This window comes from Condylura cristata, unplaced genomic scaffold (genome assembly GCF_000260355.1).
Source record: "Condylura cristata isolate star-nosed mole 26May11 unplaced genomic scaffold, ConCri1.0 scaffold00022, whole genome shotgun sequence".
In the NCBI taxonomy this organism is placed as follows: Eukaryota; Metazoa; Chordata; class Mammalia; order Eulipotyphla; family Talpidae; genus Condylura; species Condylura cristata.
Genome location: NW_004567123.1, coordinates 36026563 through 36031985, shown reverse-complemented (window position 1 = coordinate 36031985; position 5423 = coordinate 36026563).

Genomic DNA, 5423 nt, shown 5'->3' with positions numbered 1-5423 from the left:
CGCCCGCGCACCGCACAGCCAGCCGCCGCGCACAAAGGGCCGCGGCTGGCGGGGCTCGGCCGGCCCGGGTGCCACGTGTTTGCAAAGGAGTACGTGCCCGCACCGTGCTGCAAATGAAAATTAATTTGCAGTATATCGGGTGCGGGGCCCCGAAACAGGAGAAGACCCGCGAGAGCGGGGCTCGGTCCCAGAAGGGGCGCTCGCCCGCAGACGCCCGGGCGGGGAGAGGCCCCGCCACAAGAGCCTGAGCCGGCGCGCCCACCCAGGAGGTCCCGCGGAGCCCGAAAGCGGACCCCGGGGTCATCTCGAGCAGGGAAATTCGGGGAGCTCGTGTGTGAGCCCCCGGCTGGGCTCGGCTACACGGGATCTTTGCCTTTGGCAGAAAGAGGCTGCGTTTTTGCACTCCCTGCCCCAGTGAAATGCGACCCCAGGCACACGCAGAGCCCGGCCCCCACGGAGGGCAGTCGTGGGGAGTGACCAGCGGATGGAGCCTTGGGTGGCAAACGTGGCCGAGGCAGAGTTCCTGCTTCCAGCAGCACCTGGCAGGGGGGCTTGTTTACCTCTCCGCAGGGCCTTCCTCCTGTGCAGGACAGAGTTTTATTCATCTTTGTACCCACCGCCATCTCCTCTGGCTCGGCATGGACGCTGGATAGGTGTTTTTAAAACGTGTGCATGAATGAGTGAGATGGGCGATTTAGCCCCCAAATTCTCTGACCCCCTCAAGTGACTTCAAGCTTTTATCTGTTAAGAAAGAAAAAAACGTGGGATTTTAATAATCCTGGTAGTTCATGCCCTGTCTACCTCTCTGGGGCGTTGGTGAAGATCAAATGAGATAAGTGAAAACCTTTGTAAACCATCAGGTGCTGAGCAAATATTACAGAGGATGGTTATTCAGGCTGGAAGGCTTGACAGAGTAATTCCTGGTCTGCGTTTCAGCAGATGGGGGTCGCCCTTCCTGGGCAGCCTTAAATATTTATTGCAGGACAATCTGGTTCTTACATTTAGGAAATCAATCAAGCTTCCATGTCTTTGAGAGGAATGAACAGTGCTTGCACACATAAATAATGGGGGAAAACCCTCCTATTCCCCAAACAGCCAGCCCAGGCAGCCCCAAAGCTGGGAGCAGGGTGGGGGTGAAGGACCCCCGCGCTCGGCCCAGCAGCCCAGAGGTGGCACCCGCCCGGGGTGTGCGTGAAGAAGGGCTAAGCGAAAACTCGGGAGCGGGGAGGGCATGCTGTGGGCCGAGAGGTGGCCAAGGACGCCTGACCCACATTGGGAGGGAGGGGAGGATGTAAACCATTATGTTTGAATGTTCTTGGCTGTTGGAGTTTCCTGTCAAGTGGGCTAAGCCCAGTTTTTTTCTTTAAGCAGTCCCTCATGGCCAAGTATGTGTTTCCTTGGAATAGAAATCTAGGTTGATGGTTTTATATTTGAAAGGCTTTCACTGTGATTCATTCTTGGCCCGGCCTAGGGCTCTGCGATACTCCCCAAGCTCAGAGAGCCTGGGTGTCCTGTTTTTGGGTTCATACCCACTTTCTAATGTTTGGCCTCTGGATCCAAGAAGTCACTTGGAGACAAGCGTTTCATTGTCAGCTGGTCACCACCAGGGCTGAGGCCCTTGGAGGCAGGCGGGCGGGAGCGCCTTGGGGCTAGGTGCTGACTGCATGGACTGAGACTCACACCCTTGGGTGAAGATGTTCAGACTGGGGAGTGCCGGGCCCTGCAGCCCGGCACCGCTAAGCACTCCGGGAGCGGCCGTGTGCTCGCTCACACTGCAGAGAGCGGCCGGGTGCCCCTGCCTGGGAGGGCGCAGTCCCCTCCAGGCATGCTGGCAGGAGTTTTGGCCTGTGGCCTGGTGTCCAGATGTGCCTAGTCGTCCTTTCTCAGGGAAGAGAGGCTTCCCCTGCCTCGGCCGGACACCTTCGCCAGGGGCCTCTCCTGCGCCTGTGTCAGTCCAGCCCCCCCGAGCGTCAGGGCGCGACAAACCCCCGTGGCCAAGGTGTCTCCCGTGCACAGATCTGCAGGCAGATTCGGGCCAGGTTTCGGGAACAGGCGCTTTGCGTTCTGTGTCCCCAAATCACTCCTCAAAACCGGGCATGTCTGCAGCCTCAGAACATTCCCTGAGCTCCCTTGCACGCCGCCTCTCCCAGCAGACACTCCGAGTGAAACGCCGGTTTCTGTCTGAGCCCCGTTAGCTGTGGCCGTACGATTCCGGCCAGTGGGCATCTCCGAAAAGCTCGAGGCGGCTGTGCCTGGTCTTGCCTGGCACTGCTGAAAGGAGTGGGCCAGAGCAGAAGCCTCCTGGGGAGTTTGCGGTCTCCACCGCCTCTGCCCCACACGGGGGCGGGTGCGGGGCGCCAGCGTCCTGCTAACAGCCGCCCTCTCCCCTCCCCCGTCTATCCTGTGCCTGCAGCCGTGGTGACCTTTCCGAAGCGCAAATCTCATCATGTCACTGCCTGATTGAGGCCCCGAAACAGCTCCCTCTGGCCCACGCGGCCGCTCGCGGGGGAACGCGGCTCTGGAAGCCGGCAGCACTAATATTAACGAATGATGGTCTTTTCTTGCTTGGCAGACAAAAATTAAGCTAATGGATGGAACTGTCTCCACTGTAAGTGTTTCTCCCCTCGCTTTTTCTTAAGCCTCCGGTCCCCGCTACCACTTGGCTGTCTTAGAACATAGCACCAGCCGAGATTTGCTTTACCCCAACGAGCTGCTCGGGCTCATGTTTCTCATGTGTCAACGCTCCCGGGTGCTCTGTTCCCTCAACCTGGCGGTTCCTCCGCCTGGGGGCCGGGTTTCTGCAGCCGCCTCCGTCCCCGGTCGGGTCGGAGCTTTTTCCTTTCCTGGACTTGCTTGGGGTGGGGGTTGGAGGTGGGGGCCCTGCCCTCTGCTGGGTGAACCCTTCCTGCAAGATACTGTCCCCTCCTGTGTCTACACGAGGGACGGGCGGGTGGCAGGGTTCACCAGCGAAAGGTAAGATTCCACAGCTCCTCCCGAGGTTCCGGCGGGCAGGGCCCACACGGGTGGCAGACGCCCCGCGGGCCTCCATCCCCTGTCCCTGGCTCTGTCCTTCAAGCCACCAGTGTGTCTCTGTCCTTGCACCCGGCCCCCAGGGCGGCTGCTGATCATGGCCACCATTATCAAGCCCCTCCGCCCCGCCCGCGTCGCCCGCCCCCGCGCACGTGAGGGTGCTCTGGCAGCCATGAGCTGCAGCAACATCCACCGTGTGGCTTTTGGCCTTGGAGCGGAGAGGAGGCCTCTGGCGAGGCGTGTGCCAGCAAAGCATTTTTCCTGCACTCCATTTTTTTTTTCCCAGGATGATGGTGACACATGTGTACTCAAATAAATCAACCTTCCCATCCAGCCATCTCCCCTGGCAGGAACAATAAGTTGTCTGCCAAGCCAGGGCTGACCTGTATGACTCAACCCTTGAAAAACACAAAGGAAACCCGAGTGTTCCAGCACACTGACAGCGCTGAGACGCAGCCAGCCCTCGCTCCTCGCCGCCTCCCGTGACCGTGACCACTGACCTGCCTGTGGTCTTCTGTGTCCGGCAACCCCAGCGCGGGGCTCTCGTCTTCTCCAGATGCCTCTCTTGGAACCAGCAGCTTCCCACTGGCCACACGGCCTTGTCGGGGTGAGGCGCCCTTTGCTTGCAAGTGACAACCCAGATCAGATTGGCTCAGCTAAAAAATAAAAAATTAAGAAATACAAATAAAAGAATCCAGGCAGAGCCGATCCAGAGGGTGAGCCACGGCCGCAGGCATTCTGGCTGCAGCGCGCCCTCCCTCGGCCAGCCTCACGCCCGCTCGCCCTCCGCAGCGCGGCCAGCTGCTGTCTGGCCGCCCCCCCCGGGACCTCACAGCCCAGCGGCCCAGGGCAGAGCGCTTCTCCTTTCCAGCCCTTTCAACGAAAGCCCTCGAGTTGGCTCGCCAGCCTGTCCTGAGGCCATCTGCACCCCCGGGCCCACGCTGTGGCCCGCGGGTGGTGACTGCCGGAGGGGCCCGGACCGTGCTGTGTGGCCACGGCTGGCCCGGGAAGCTGGGGCGGCGGCCGCGAGGCTCGCGAGCGAAGCACCCTGCAGGCCTCCCTGTGCCCTGAGTCAGGCCTGGGGCCAGGACGAGGCGGTCGGTGCCACCACGTCCCTCTCCACGCCCCGCCACGGCTGGCTGCAGCCTCGGCCCGGGCTCAGCCTTCCCCAGCTCCGGGCCGGCGCCGTGGCTCTTCCTCGTGGCCCCGGGCCCAAACGCTGTGCACCCCTATGTTCTGTCCCGACCTGCTGGTCTCGCCCTCCCGTGGGCGGTGTCAGCGAGCACCCACCTGCGCTTGCTCCGGGCTCCGTGGGGTTTGCCATCCAGCCACACAGCTGCCCGGAGACGCCGGCACCCCTTCGGGAAGCACTGGCCTCGCGACCCCGCCCCTCATCTTTCTCAGAGTCACCTGAAAAGAAACCGGGGCATACCCACCCTCCCGCTGGCACCTCTGGCTGGGCCAAAGTGCCATGCACAGCCAGGGCACCGCGGGCCTGGCTCCTGGAAGCCCGCGGAGCCCCCCTGCCTCCCCCACGCCCCGCCTGGGTCTCTGGAGCCTGTGCCGTGGAAGCCGTGGCAGGTCCGCGGTGCCTCCGAGCCCTGACGCCGGCCATGGCGAGGGCATCCCCGGGCCGCACCCTTCTGAAAAGACCCGCCCGCTCGCCATCTGCACCTCAGTCGGGGCCCGTTGTGGCTCTGCTGCCCTGGCCAGACTGGCAGAGGCGCCCTGCACGCCTCCCTGGCCTGCACCCCCGCCGGCCTCCGCGAGCGCCCGCCTCGCGCCTTCACCTTCCCTCCCAGCGGGCGCAATGGCCCCCACAGACCCGAGCGGACAGCCTCTGCCCTCCCGACACCCGCTGGCTCGCTCTGCCCCAACGGGCCCCGCCCCGTGCCCCCTCCAGGAAGACGCGAGCCCCTGCGGGAGAAGCTGGGGTGCTGCCTGTCGGCCTCCCCGGCCCCCAGCCGCTGCCGGGCTCGCTGCACCAAGGCGAGCCCGCGGCCTCGGGACGTCCCCTGAGCTGCGCCGTCTGCCGCCCGTCCGTCCGCCCCACTGGGCGGGCTGCGGTGAAGCAGGCCTGGCCCCGGCTCCCCGCACCCCAGCAGCTGCCTGGCGCAGGAAGAAGCTGCCGGAGCACCCCAAGGAGGCAGGGGGTGGTGGTGCCTGAGCGGGGAGCGGGCCAGGGACGCCCGCAGCAGGACACGGCGGGGAGACGGGGCTGGCCGGGGCTGGCCTGAGCCGTGCTGGGTCCTGGCAGCGGTGTTCGGGGCCTGGGGTCAGGAGCCGTCTAGGAGCCAGACGCCCCGGGGAGGGTGCGGGCTAGGGAGGGGGCGGTGTGCGCCGCTGAGGACAGGGCCACCCTCGCGGCGGCTTGGCGGCTGACCAGGCGCCCG